The sequence below is a fragment of the Theobroma umbraticum genome, unplaced genomic scaffold (genome assembly GCF_002168275.2).
Source record: "Theobroma umbraticum cultivar Fairchild unplaced genomic scaffold, ASM216827v3 scaffold_146.0, whole genome shotgun sequence".
NCBI lineage: Eukaryota > Viridiplantae > Streptophyta > Magnoliopsida > Malvales > Malvaceae > Theobroma > Theobroma umbraticum.
Window position 1 is genome coordinate 1237554 of NW_018397265.1, and position 16637 is coordinate 1254190.

Sequence of the window (16637 nt, forward strand, 5' to 3'; positions counted from 1 at the left end):
AACTATCACACACATCACTGGCCACAAGACAAGACTCATTTTGGATATTAATTTCATCAAGAATAATCACTTAAGCATTTTCAAATCTTATGACAATGAATACAACTTTGTTAGTGTCAAAGTCAATCACATGGCATACATGACAATCAAAGCAAATTCTAAATCTTCTATCACAAGGTTGACTAATGCTTAACAACTTATGCTTTAGACTTTCAATAAATAAAACATGCTTGATTATAGTTTAAGAAGTGTTACCAATGGTTTCAATTCCTTGGCTGATACCCTTGGAGTTGTAACCAAAAGAGACCCTATCATTTTTCTTTCTATCAAGCTTGACAAACAAATTCTCACTTTTGGTCATGTGCCTTAAGCAGCCACTATCCAAGTACCAAGGCTGCTTCTTCTTCGGTTAAGGTTTCAAATATTATTCCTTTTGCTCTTACTCAATATATAAAATAATTTTTTCATTTCTTTTTCAAAGGTACCCATGCATTGATGACTGCTTGGGGGTTCGTAAGCACATAAAAACCTTTAGGCACCAAAGCCAACTTAGTTTTAAGGAGGTTATTACCCTTATGACAACAATCATAAGAGAGATGACATTTTTTGCCGTAAGCATAACAGTGAAATGAAGATGTACCATTTTGCTTCTAAAAACAACATTTCTTTTTGGTTATTCCTTTTTATTCAATTTCAATTTTGAGCTTTCTTCCATTAAAGTTTTGAGAGCAACATTCTTATCCAATGCCTTTTGCAATGCCCCATGTTTACTCTTTAATTCTAACTTCAAAGATTCAAAATCTGTTTTGGAATGCTCAAGTTCAATTTGAAAAATATTTCTTTGATCAAAGGCAGATTTGAAATCACATTTAATATTTTCTAATTCATCATTTAAAGATATGGCTTTCTTTTTCAAAGCTTTATACTTTAGAGCCAATTTTTCAAATTCAGCATATATGCAATCGTACTCATTTTGAAATTCATTATATGAAATATCATCATCATATGAAATATCACATAAATGAGATGTTACCTTGGGTTTGTCATCTTTGGCCATTAAGTAAAAATTTTCTCTCACTTTTATATTGTTTTTTTTTTTAGCCTTTGAGGTAGAGGAGTCAATGTCCAACCAAGTTGCAACCACTACTGCTATTTTTGACTTCTTGGTTTTCTTTGAGGATTCCCCCTTGAGTAATGGACATTTAGATCTAAAGTGGCTAGATTTTTTGCACTCAAAGCATACCACTTCATTTTTTTTTCTCCATATTTCACTTTTAATTTTTCTCAAATCTTCTTAGCCTTTCTACAGATGAACACTCTATTGTATTCTCTATAATCATGTGCATAAATGAGAATGTGCATGGAATTGGAGTTTTCTTGTACTTTCCTCATTTCACCTTTTGTCCATTCACTTATATCTTTGATAGTTTTCTCGTCATTTGTCGAATTGGTCTTCATAGGGATAAAGAGACCATCGATGATGACATCCCACATTTCATAGTCATAAGCCTTAATATAAATCGACATCCTAATACTCCAAAATTGGTAATTGGTTCCATCAAATAAAGGAGGCTAATTTATGGATTGACCTTTAGCAATATTAGAATTTTGAGCAACCATTAGATCTTTTCCTTGGGATGTTAACCATTGAATTCAAGAGTTAGGCTCTGATACCACTTGTTGGTTCCAAAAGGAGTATTGAAGGGGGGTGAATAGCATTTTAAAAATATTTTAAAGGTAAATTCAAAAATTTGAAAACCATTTGGAAGATTTAAGATAGAGGGTTGAAAACTTGTGAAGGTTAGTGAACACGAAGTAAAGAAACGTTAAGAAAAGTGGACAAAACACAATATATATAGTGATTCAGTTTATCGAACCTACGTCCACTACCTTAATCTTCCTAATCAAGGATTTTCAACCCAACTTTACTAAAACCAGTGGAATTAACAACTCCCACCAAGCTTTTACAAGGTGAGTTTTTAACCCAAGCTTAAAACCATTTTACAGCAAGTCCTAAGATTTCCCTAGCTTAGACTACTTCTTAGAGTGTCTCGCACACTCTAAGCAAATACAAAATTGAAGATAAAAGGAAGTATAAATGATCAGCTATCTGATATAAGTTGTACAAGCTTCAACACAAAGATAGGAGTGGAATACAAGTGTAAAAGGAACGTTTTTGGTCTTTTAAGCTCAAAATCAATCTTGATAGCTTTCTTATATGATTTTTTACTATTAGAGAGGCTTTGAATACTTGAGAGACTGATTCTAGTCATTAATTTCTAACCGTTACTGTTGGGTGATGGTTGATCGTGCATCAAATACAAACAAAACGTTACTAAAATAAATTTAAAATTAAATTACACCTCACATTTTTAGGATCTTTTTCATGCTAAATTGAGTATAAAATTAAATTAAAATAATATATATATGATCATATCAATTTTACCTAAATAACAAAGTTTATGAATCCTTTGTTAAACCACCAAATCAGCCTTTAAAAAGCTCAACCACCTCAGCCCGGTTGTTGTAAACTAAAGTTGTCCAAGGAATCCTTGTGCAGCATTTAATGGTGATCCACACTAAGAAATTAGAAGATTTTTCTTTAAGGATTGGGAGTGCTATCCCTTGACAATGTGCTAGCAAAGATGAGTTTCATAAACTCATAATCTACATAAAATTGTGGGGTTGAACACACAAAAGAAATCAAGTGAATGAAAAACTATTTTTCTTTACTCAAGAAGTGACAAGACGAAAGGAATTTCTAATGTGCAGTTCTTTTTTTTTCAGCTGTTTTCTGTCATTTTGTTTGGAGGCTATAGCAAGGTATTTATACCGTGGAATAATTTTAAACCCTAATTATAAAGTTGTTTTGTAATTGCCAATTAATCCAATAATTTGATTAAATAATTTAATTAAGTCCTTAAGAAGCCCAGTTAACTTCATTGTTTAATTTAATCAATTAGGCCCAATAACTTAATTAAACAACTTAATTAATTAAGCCCAATAATTTAATTAAACAATTTTAATCAATTAGGCCCACTGACGTAATTAAACAAATTTAATCAATTAAGCCCAATAACTTAATTATTTAATTTAATTAATTAGACTGAATAACTTAATTAAATAATTTAATTAATTAGGCTTAATGATTTAATTAAATAATTTATTTAATTAGGCATAACTTAATTAAACAATTTTAATCAAGTGCTTAGCTCGTAACTTCTAATTTGATTAAGTCCAATTTAATCACCTTTCCCATTTTATTTTCAACATTCATTTTAGGTGCGTGACCCATTAGGCTTCTAACATGTTGGCAATGAACTCGACATACAATTCTTAAGTTAAACTTAGAATTGGATAAATTTAAACTACTTAAAATTTATCATTAATCAAGTTACTACCTAGAGTTCATAGACAAAGATTGAGATCTAGCAATCTATCATGGTCATCCAAATGTTAGAAGAGTCAAGATGGTTTGACTAACCTTTTAGTGTAATTCATTTCCTCATCATATATCCTAAAAATGATAAGAGCATGGTGCAGTGTCTACTCTTATTGATATCCATATTCGTTCTTAAAGTTTGATCATCAATTTTATAAAGACTTACGAAACTCCTTTCATAATCTTCAAGTCACCCTGGCCAAGGACTTTAATAAGCTAATATCAAACAAGAATAGTTAGGATATGTCCACTGCATCACTTGGGGTGATGATTCTTATCTTGACCACTCATTTGCCTTCACATGCTTCATGCTATTCTCAAAAGCATCTTATTTTGGCATCCTTGGTTAGGCACTCTTAGGGATGAAATCAAAGCATAGCACTCCACACATAAGACAACCTAGTGTCTTAAGTCTAGGGAGCATTTACACAACTGACACATGAGAAGTATTGCATAGACACTTGAGTGAAATACCAAATGCACTTCTCATGGCGAGTCATGTTCAATGAACTTGCTTTCCTAGGCAAGCACCTACATTCTAGTTCTAAGTATCTCTATACTTCAACTTATGAGATCGGTTGCTTACTTCTCAAGTAAGGAACAAAGAATGTACCGGTCTCTAGGTATCATTGATGTCCAATCTCAATGATACATTGACTAAGAACATTTTGAGATTACGCTTTGATGCATAGGGATCTCATAACTGTAACCCATTACAGTTCCCTTGCAATGCATATTAATCTCAAGGACTTATAACTTGTTAAATTGAATCTTATTAATGAAGGAAAACCTTTAATCATTTCAACATGAATGATGTTGTTGCATGATTGGAATCAAGCCTTAACCACTCCAAATTGGCTGCAAGGCTCATCCCAACAATTACTAGCTGTTATTTTGTCTTCTAATGGCCCTTGTCAAATAGGTAGATAGTGTTCTATTAACTGGTTATAGGCAGCTCTAACTAATTACAACTCCTTTGCCTTACATTGTCTTACTGTTGTGTTCTCTACTCTAATCGATTATAGAAGGCTTTAACCAATTAAGAGATCTCTGTCTTCAAGCCTCTCTACTTCAATAGACTTTTTCTAATTGGTTATAGCAAGCTCTAGCCGATTACAAACTTTCATTTTCATTTTTCTTTACACAGTAGTGTTCCTTTAATTGGAGCTCTTCCCTTAATTGATTGAAGCCTTACTTCCTTTAACCATAATTGATTAAAATCAACTTTCATCAACTAAAAATCTTCAAATTTTGAACTTCTCCATTTTGGCTTCCTTCAACGGTCAACTAATTTTTAAAACTTTATTTTAACACTTGAAAATACTGGGTCTATGTGCTTTAACTGATTATACAAACTTCTTAATCAATTAGCATGTTTTTGAATTCATATTCCAGCATTTCTTTAAGCATATAAGCTTGGTGTTAACTGATTAAGTGCACTCTATCTTGCTTTAAGTCGGCGCCTAGTTTTGCCTTAACTAATTAAGGCTCTATGTGAATTAGTTATCAACATGCTTTCTTCACTAAGTTTTTTCTTTTTTAACTGATTATCTAATCTTGTAATTAAGTAACTTCTCGACTTGCTTCCAAACAACAAATTTTAAGGATTTTAAACTTTGTCCTACACACTTAATAATGTAAGATATTAATAAATGGGAATGTTTTGTTATCATCAAAAACAAATGGAGCCAATAGATCCCTTACGCTATATAGAGTGCAATTGTTGAAATCTCACATTTCTTTAGTGATGTATGTGCAATCAAACTGTGTCTTAAGCATATTAATGCATGGGAAGGGAAAATCATTGAAACCATGTGAAAATTAGAAAAGATCCCCCTTTGATTTTTTTGACTTAATGGAGCATTTTTCGATCACTTGCCATACAAAGCTAAGGTTGAAAGACCGGTCCATTAATGATGGATGTATTCGTTTTAGAGGTAAACCCCTAAATCCACACATTTAATTTATATTTTTAGTGTATTTGGTAATTAAGATCTAAAAACGAATGTAGATTTTTAAGCTTTTAAAGCATATTAAAAAAAAGATGAAAAATCAAGCATCGATGGAAGGATCCATTTGTGAAGCATATATCATCAAGGAAATTTCATTTTTTTGTTCAATATACTTCGAACTTACAATCCTAACAAGAATGAATCGGGTACCATGGAATAAAGATGCTAGAGATGTTGATGTCAATGATCATCTCTCAATTTTCACCAATCTCGGTTGATCTTTAGGTTAACACGAGAAACATTACTTAGAAGAGGATGAGTTTTACATAGTTGAACTATATGTACTAATGAACTACTATGAGATATTATCATACATTGATTATGTATAAGTTTAAGCAATAATTTAGAAAATTGTAATTTGGATAATGGTATTAATTTGTGATTATTGTTCCTCTTATCTATAGAATGTTCAATGCTATAGTTAAAAGATAATAGAATTGGAAAAAGTTCGTGATGCATCATTTCGTAATTGGTTTCAACAATAAGTTATATTTAATAAGTCAATTTGATTTTGTTCATTTAATATTCTAAATAATTAAACACCATGTACCTTTTTCATAAGTCCACCAACATGCGAGTCAAATTGATTCTTGTGTTGTCAACATCTCTCATAGACCTAGTTGTATGGCAAGGTGTTTCAAAGGTTATTTTATCAATGGATACAAGCTTCACACATTAAATTATGTTCACAATTGTAAAACGATGAACAGTGGTGTTTGCAACAAGGAAAGTTGTTATAATGATTACAATCATGATTTTTACAGATTGTTGATCGATATTGATAAGTTAGAATATTTTGGTGTCAATAACTGAGTCGTGTTGCTCAAATGCCATTAGTTTGATATCAACAAAGGTGTTTGAGTAGATCTTATTCATGAGTTGGTTGAAATTAAACATAGCTCAATTGTTGCTAGCAATGAGCCTTTTGTTTTAGTCAAACAAGCAACTCAAGTGTACGACATTCTGTATCCATAAAAAAAAAATCGACATAATTAGTGGATAGTGTTCAAAACAAAGGTATAAAGTCAATTTCTCATTATAGATAATGAGCAAAGTGATGGGGAAACAATTGACCTTAACAAAAGGGTGTATCAAGAAAAAGAAGTTTCTTTTAATTCACAATTTGATAATAGTTTGATCAATTTTAACAATAATACAATTCTTCTTACTAGTGAATATTAAGAGGTTGAATATAATGAAGAAGATGATGAAGATGATGAAACTGAAAGAGAATACAATTTGGCCGAGGAAGAATCAGATGAACAAGATGAAGATGATACCGATAATGATGAATATGAAAACAAAGAAAATGAGTTACCTTGTTCCTAAGAGCATTAATGGATACTTTGTTTATTTTTAAAAAATTATTTGAATTTATTGTTTCGACTATGACATTTAAATTAATGTTTATATACATATTTTATTTTTTATAGTTATACTAATAGCTGTACATTTTTTCTTATTGAACTAACATGGTTATGGTGAAGAAGAAAATGAAGGATTGCTTTCGAGCCAATAGTGGAGAGGGTCTTTCAATTGCTCAACAGTCTTTGTGGCAACCTCCACCGCCTCCTCCATCACCTCTTCCCTTCAAAACACAAACTCCACTTGCAGCAACAAATACTGCACTGATACAAGTAGAGGTACTGATGCCAAGTCCAACTACTCCAGTCAAAGCCCTTACTCTGAATGCTACTATGGCATCCAATATGTCGTAGTCTAGGGGCAGAGGATTAAGTCTCAATTTTCCAACTCCAAATCATCTAGATCAATGAATACTTATACATCCTCTCAGAAGGAGGTAAGTTCCTCTACTCCAATTTATATCATTGATTATACGCAATTAATCTAGTTAATTACTTTATGCATTTTACTAACAATAAATCTATTTTGTAGTACTTTTGAGGAGATTGGCGTTACTTTGACAATTATATGGATTATCAAGAGTAACTTCAATAGACCTTGGCTGACATGGAGGCAAATTCTCAAGAGCTCAAGGATAACATGTGGCAGAAATTTGAGGTAACATAAGGATATACTATTAGAGTAAAACATTGGATAATTTCCCATTCTAATATACATTTGTCTTGGATTTAGGAATCTTTTGCATGGGCTACTATAAATGCAACAAAGCTCAGATCCATATGAGAGAAAATTTGCAGGGACCACCTCAAAGACCTATTAAGGGATGAGCATAAGAAAGCCAAGAAGGACGTAGGCGCCTCCAACTCCAATCTCATATTGATGAAGGGTAAAGTGCAACCCTAGATCACTGTGAGGTATGGGACCAACTAGTTATTGATGTATGGTCCAAGCCTGAGTGGCAATCACACTCTCACGAGGCTAGACAAAACTGCCTAATCGAGAATGAGGGTAATGTGGCAAAACATACTGATGATTCCTTGCTTTTCACCATACACCAAAAACAACTAGTACATGTTTTTATTTTAATGCTTCAAAAATCATTCACCTTAATATTACAATTATTTATGTTGTTAACGTGTTTTTATGATTATAGGAAGAGGAAAAACAATGCCAAGTCATGTTCTCTGAGCTCTTTGAATGCACTCACAAGCAATAGAAGGGTACCAAAGAATTTGTGTGCAATAGGTCCAAGAATGTCTACATAGGCAATAAGTGTTTATATATAAATATATATATATATACATATACATATATATGTATATTCTATATCATAGAAGTACAGTGACGAGTTGTCAACCCAACTGGAGTTAAATCTTTAGGCATGGATTGAGGCCATTGAATGACGCATAGCACTAGGACCCACGTTTATGGATTTGGTACTAGAGTCTCCACTTTAAGACTTCTAGCTACATTAGTGTTCTTTGAGTTTGCTTGTGGCCCTACCATTACACCACTTTTTTTGACTCCTACGCCAGAGCCTAAAGGTTATAGGAAATTGGTTGTCGACATTAAGGACTTAAAACATCTTTTAACAGACTTGGTGACTTGTTGATGAAGGCAATTGGAGTGAGAAGATCATTAAAGACCTCTAAGTCTTCTTCATCATAGTAGTCGGATCTGCAGCCTCCATGACAACAATAGTAATAGCCACCACCACTCCTTTAATGAGATTTGTATTTATATTGGATGTTTACATTTAGATGTTTACATTTGTATTACATTTTCAATTTTTCTATTCATATGCATTTCTGTGTTTGCTATATGTTAACATTATCAATAATAACATCATATAATGATTACATTACAAGTAGGAAAAAATTTGATCCCAAAAAAACATTTCTGAAGGTATTATCGACGAATTTCATCATTTAGTGATGGATCTCATCTTTTACAAATGAAATTCATCTTTTGCTGACGGAATTCATATCAAATAACAATAAAATTATTGCCATTTGCTAACTAATAATGCTTATAAGCTTCCAAGCAAGATCTGTCAGCAATCCCGTCAGTATTTTCCAATGGAATTGCCAACAAAATACTTCTGTTGGTAACCACGGATAGAATTTTTGACATCTCTAAATTTGTCAGTATTGTTACTGATGGATTTTCTCCTTATCGACTGCATTTTGATCAAATCCAAGTCTTTGTAAATAGATTTCCCAATGGAATTTTCGATTGGTTAGTTACTAATGGAATATTCTATTGCTGATAAATTTGTTTTTATTGATGACAGCATTCTCAACTAACAACTGATGAAATTTTTCATCGATATTTCCATTGGTTAATGGAATTACCAATGGAATCGTAAGTATTAGCATGAAAATTTTCATTGGTAATACTCTGTTTTTTTATAGTGAAGTATTTCAAAAGCCAAAAAAATCCTTGTGGAATCTTGTAACTTGCAGCTTTTTGAAACAATATAATATTTAAGAAAAAATTTCTTTGGACCAAGCGCCAAGTGAGGGGGAGTTGTATTAATTTTTCCAACTTTTCAAAATCTTCTCATGACATTTCAAGGAATGCTAGCACTCTTAAAATCAAAGGGAGTTTTAATAAAAGTGTTTAAGCAAAATTTGCTCATAGTTTTGACATATAAAAAAGAGAGGAGATTGTTGGCTTTACTATTGATCCTAGTTTTGAAATGACAAAATCGAATGATCATAACTACTTAATCAAGCCTTTGAAATAATGCGTGACAAGTTTTAAAAAAAAAACCATTGAACTGTTAAACTGAAATGGCTAAATGTTTCCTCAAGAAAATTATTCAAAACAATTTAAATTTTGGTTTTTAAGCTGTAAGTATCGATACCTTTGAATAAGAAGTCAAAACCTTATGCATGTTAAGCAACATTTATCGATTCTCTTGAATGAAGTGTCATTACCTTCTTGACAATAAATAAAAAATTCAAAGTGCTAAAATGATAGTATCAATTCGTGCTTTGATAAGTATTGATACATTTCAACTCGAGAGCAAAATGTCCCAAGTAAAAGTCTAAGTATCAGCACCTACCTTGATAAGTATTGATACATTTCAACCTAGAGCAAAAATCCAAAATAGGGGTATAAGTATCGATACCTCCCATGGAAGTATAAATATTTTTGTGTAAAATTTGAAAATTCCATTGTTGATGTCTCGATATATAAGGATAAGTATCAATACCTAATGACGTGGCTGCAATCTATAGGCAATAAACAGCTATCTTGTGCATTTAATGCTCCATATCAGCTCCAAAAGACTCCAACACTATAAATTGAAGGTTCCCACCCAATTTGTTGAGCAAGAAAACTCTAAAAACATGTTAGATCAACAAGAAAGCAAATCGTTCATCTTCATATCATTATTTTCTCTCTCTACATTTAAGTTTTCACTTGTAACACTTATTGAGTTTACAATTCCTCATCCTGTATTCATTATTTCTGAAATCTATTGTACTTACTGAGTTTATCAGCCATAAAAAAGGACTCTAGCTTGCTCATTTTTTCTTTATTGTATCATTGAGTGAGGTTATACCTTAACCATTAAAAGGTAGTTGTTAGTTAGACCTTAACCATTGCAAAGGTAAAGAGATGAAATTTTATCCTTGAAAAAGCGTTGTAAAGATTATACTTGAACCTTAGGAAGGTATTTTTCATAGTGGATTTTAAAGTGTTGTTGGATGTGGACCTTTGTGCATGCATGTGTTTGTGTAAACTATGGATTTTAACAATTTTTCTAATTATGAAAGCAAGCAGTCCATATGTGCAAGCGGAACTACACATCATGTATCAAGCAAATCAATTTAATCACATCTAAAATTCGAGAATCTTAATAGACTAGAAATCATACCTTTCTCTTGTGAGAATTTTGATTATTGACTCCAAGTGAATTGTAGCAAATTCACCACCACACCAAAACCATGATTTCTTAACCAAATCAACTTACCGTTTATTCTTCAACAACTTGTTCGACTTGAACCTTGAATGGTCAAGGTGTGGCATGCTTGATCAAGATGGTAACTATATAATTTCTCTCTTTTTCTTCTTTAAAAGTATGATTGTTTTTCTTATGAGAGGTTTCTAGAACAAATACCAAATTGGATAGAAAGAAAAGACTCAAAAAAGGTGCGACTGTGGAAGAATTTTGGAGGAGGAAATTGTTTTTATTAAGTTTTAGCCAAGGAAGAAAAAACTTCTTCTTGTGATCCCTTGTTATGAGTCACGACCTCACCTTAATTCCTTTATAAACTCATTTTCATTTTTTAAATAATTTAACTGAAATTAAATTCCTATCAAGAGTCTAAATAGGTCATCCATAAAGAGTTATTCTTACACCATGCTCTTCTAATAATTATCAAAATTATAATCAAATAATGAACAATTTAGTTATTTAATAATAATTATTTGACCATATCAAAATAGGATTCTTCATTGAATAATTATTCTATTTTATTATTATCCACCTTTAATTAAAAAGAATTTATAATAAAATAAAGAATCCTAATCAAACATGGAGTCTTATAATTTATTAAGAAATTATAATTAATTATAAATAAAGAATAAATAATTTAATTTTTTAATTATAATTAAAATCCTCCAATATTATTTTATCTTACGACAATAATTATCTTAATAAACATTTTTCATTTTAAGACAACTCATGTCTTAAAACAATACATATGTTCTTGTCGAAATTGAGACAACATATGTATCTTGTCTTAATTAAGACAACTTATGTACCTTGTCTAAATTAAGACAACTTTTATCTTAATTAAGACAACATCTGAAGTTATCATTTTTTAACATTAATTCAATGAATTTAAAAAACACACATTTCATCTTAAACAAGTTGAATTCTGTGAAAATAAATGGGAAATCTATGTGGACGTAAATATTCCAAGCTCCAATAAATTTAGGATTATTCTTAATCTCATTAAGATAATTTAAGTTTATTAACTATGGAAATATTCCACCGTAGATTTATTGCTGCACTATTGAATTATCAACATTTACAAGAAAAAATCCAATATTAATGTTTAGTATTGGTTGTCCAATTGCAAACCTTAAGTTTCCAACCTTCATAACCATCCAATGACAAAAGAAAAATTACCATTTTACCTTTTTTATCAACTTTGTCCTCTATTCTCAAATTTCATCCAATTGGTGATTTAATACTCTAAATCTAATTTTTTAAGTATCAATATGTGATGAGTAGCTAATTCATCAATCCATTAGACTCAGATTAATCACTAATCTTCTTAAAATCACTAGAAGTGATGTTAATGCTATGAATTTCATGTACTAGATATATGATCTCGAATGCTTACTTCAATTACAATTCCAACATATGAAGTCTAGATCAATGCAATATAATGATCATGCCCATGGCATATCAAAGATTATAAAGAGATAAAATATGAGTCCACTATCCATCAAGATTTTGGATTTACTGTAAGTGAATGCATAAGTGTGAGATCAAGGTTCAAGTAATGATTAAACTTAAGCTTAATTCTCATGTGATTCTAGTTCACATTATAATGTCATTACTTGAATTCAACTACTTTGATGATTTGAGACTCATCATTTCCTTGAAATGAATCACATTCCTTATGTTGAAAGTAATCTGATACTACATCTTTAATATAATAAAGTGACCAGCTTTGTTGCATGGTTGTGAACTATTTTTAGATTCAATTAACATACACATTTCCTATGTATGACTCATACAAATTTATTTTAATATCTCAATAAAATCATGGCACCTTTATAACTAGAAAATAAATACTTACTTAAACAAACTCTTCATCTTATTATTGAAATGTACTTTCATTACAAGTAAATGAATGGAAATAAACATGAGAATATACTTGCTTTCTAGGGTACCAAATACTCAAATTCCTAACAAAGAGGCCAAAACTCTATAAAATACTCATGCAACGTTTTTCTATTCTCAAACTTTCACTTTGTTGAAAATCAATTTTCTTTAGGAGTTTGTTGTGCTATAAAATTCATAAAAAGGCTTCCAAGCTCACAAATATTCACCTTCTTCAAAATAGCAAAAAGCTTTTAAAGATTCCAATTCACACCTTTCTCAAAATTACACTCTTATTGAAGCTGACTACACAAACAAAGTACAAAAAATTTGAAGGACAAAGATAGCTTAAAAACTCGATGGAAGAATGCAAATTGCCTGCTTTAGCTTGTTTTCTCTTTATTCTCTTTTTTTTCTTGAAAGATTTAATACTTGAGTATTTTATGTTTTTCTTCTCTCTTCTAACCTCAAAAATGTGCCCAAAAGGTTCTTTTTATATGTAAAGAAGCTTTGGAGCTGTTGGAGAACATTTGGTCAAGAAACTAACCATTTTTCTTTTGATTTTCATGTCCAACAACTAGCTTTATAGCCCAAGGATCGATCCTTGCAAGGTAGCAAGGATCTTGGACATTTTGTGAAGCGGGGATTGGGCCTTCAAGGCTTGGGGATTGATCCCTATAGCTTATTTTTCAAAAAAAAAAAAACTTGTTTTAAACCCTTTTTTACGTGGAACCAGTTAGACATAAGAAATGCATGAAAGTTTTTAACATGAATAACTTAAATTTAAAACTCATTCAAGCAATTTTAATCATGGTTTTTCTTATTTCAAAACTATAATCACTTTAAAACTAATAAAGCTAACATATGAATAACATTATTGATAAGAGCCTTGATGCACATAATGGATAACTATTATTGACACCCATTATGTGGATGTCAAAGTAGTGATTTTATTGCATATATGTGACCATTGAAGTAATGGGTTATATGACAATTAATAGTTTAATAAAACTTATTCTTAAGAATAAGGTAAAGGAAAAAGGTAGATATGAAAAGGTACAAGAGAATAAGACAAGATGGAAAATGTGAGAGGAAAAACACTTGTACTTCAAGAAAAGGTGAAAAGAAAGACCTCTTAACTACCTCAATATTTAAGTCACCCAAACTCTCAAACACATCCTAATATGAAAGTACCCCATAAACTCTGCTTCTTGATTTCTAACACCCTCGATTTTCGATATGAACTAAGTTAATTAAGAATAATTTATGAAATATATTGTGCCTTGAAGACTTTGATGATATGTTAAGTATGCCAAGTGCATAGGAGTACGTATATTGAAACTTAGGCAAAATTTTAGGGTTAATATGTGATAAATCCTATAGCTTGAGGTTTTGAATTGAATTTGATGTTATGATTAAGGAGATATGTACAAGAAATATGAATTAAAATAGTTATGTGAATTGTGATTTAAGCAAGAAAGATTTAGGGGTGTTAAAATTGGATTTCTTGAAGTTTGAAAGGTTGAAAATTTGCCTACAGGGGAAAATGTATCGATACATTTCTTAATGCATCAATACATTCTTGGCAAAATGAACAATACAAAGCATACAAGGGATTTTCTATTGATACATTCTTAAATGAATCGACAGATTTGATTAAAGATGAACATATACCGATACATTGTCCAAATATATTGATAGATTTGAAGCAAAGAGCACCCAACAGGAAAGGTATCGATAAATTTTCCCCTTCAAGCTGTTTACCAATTTTAAACAAACCCTAAACTCTCTTTCTCTCTACCACTCCAAAAACCTTAACCTTTAAATAGATTTTTTGAAACCATTTGGAGTAGATTAGAGCTTGGAAAACACCTCTAGAGGTAATATTAAATGGTTTTACAGATTGATTTTCAATTTAATCAGTTAATAGCCTACAAATCTAATTTTTTTAGATTTGGTGAATCCCCCTCGATTCACTAGAATTTGGGAGCTTAGATTTGTGCAATCTAGCTTCTAAGGTATGGGTTTAGCTCTTGTTGAAGAATTTGAGCTTAAATGTTTGATTGCTAAGAATTTAGTTATTTTTGAAAAGCTGGATATTTTCAAAAGCCAAGAATTAATTAATATTTTGATGTCTTATGTGTTCTAAGAGGGAAATTGAGTTATTTGACTTTTGGCAAGCTAAAGGACAATAAAAGGCTAAAGTTAATCTTGACAGTGGAATCCCTTTCGATTTGTCACTATGAGTGGGTTTTAAACTAAAACGCATGTGATGCATGATGCCTATTAGAGGAACTGTCATGGTCCTAGAATAGATTACACATGTAAATGTATATGTTTGCCTAAGGGAATGTGCCTAGGCTAGAGAACAAAAAAAAATGTATGTGATTTTGTGTTGTGATAGTGTGCCTTAAAACAAGCCACATAGGGGCTTAAGTTGTGTGAGCCTAGACTAGGAAGTCTAGAAGATATGATGAACGTCTAGGAGTAGATTACCCTTAACAATTGACCTCTTCATGGATTATGAGCATTTGATGTCTTAGAGATTTAGTGGCACTTAGAATCATACTGAGCTTATAAATTAATGATTGAAGCTCATTGGGTATGAGTTATGATTGATGTGGGCATATGGAATGATGAAGGCGTGATGGCCTCGTTTATGGATATGTATTCCATCCGATGGATGAACTTCGGACATTGATTTGATTTGACGTCTAGTAGAGTCCCATTCCCCTATGACCTTGTTCTGTGCCTCTAGGGATGGTGGTAAGCAAGGACATTGGTATTAGTCTCGCCTATGATTCCTACTTGCAGTGCTTTAATGCCACTTGTTTAAGAATACTTTGAGTAATGCCGTCCGTTGAGGATTACTTTAGATGATGACTTTGATTCTCATCCCATTGCTTCAGCATGCATATGATTTGATTCCATTGGTTGGCCACTGTGCATGATTTGATTATGTCCAAGGGAGAACTACTTTATGGTTACAATTAAGATTGTGAGTGATGTGACATAGCCTTGGATAGGCTTAGATAAATTTAAATTAAAATTGATATGATACCTTGATGACTAAGGTGTGTTGTGGAGAATGACCTAAAGAGTAAGCCTAGTGATATGTATGATATTATGGAGATTCCTTAAGGATGATGATATACCTTTAACATTTGAGATGTTTACGAGAATGTTTGGTTGCACAAATACTGCATTAAATATTTATTTGTCCAATATATATGTGTTTGATTATCTATACCCCTTACTAAGTACTAGATGATTCATTCATTTGTTGGTACCATGTGCAAATACATAGGCCACAAAATTGCATGGCAATAGTCATCCATTGACAGACCAATTTTGGAATCCAGTAGGTCCCCACTTGATATGTCCACTCCACTACGTTTGTCATGAGCTTTTGTTTTGTATTTGGTTTAGATTTATATGTATGCATGTTGTGCCATTTGAACTTGTGTAAAGGTTGTTATGCACGAATCTAATTTGATGGCCAATGTATGGCCCATGCATATTATGAATAGATTATGTGCCAAGGGCCAAACTAAATGTATTTGAATTTAATTATTATATGAATATATGAGAATTTGGAAAACCCTTAGCTATGTATGTTTGGTTTGAACTCTAAGGCTTGCTTGGGTTTCACTAGCTTCACTTGTTGGACTCGTGTGTCGATCATGGACCCCTGGGCTAGGTCATGACATAATTCAGGTTAGTTTACTCATATTTGCATGAAATATTTGTCTAGTTTGTTCTAGTTTTTCCATGTAAAACAATTATTTTACTTATTTGAGTTGTTCTCATTATACTTTGTATAACATTACACTTACGGTTAAGGGTGGAGTTAGCCAATTTTTATTGAGGGGTTAAGAACAAAGGAATAAAGGTTAAAAATTTTAAAACCTATTTGTTGAACTTAACCAATAATCAAAAGATTGATAATAGAAAATAATTTTATATAACA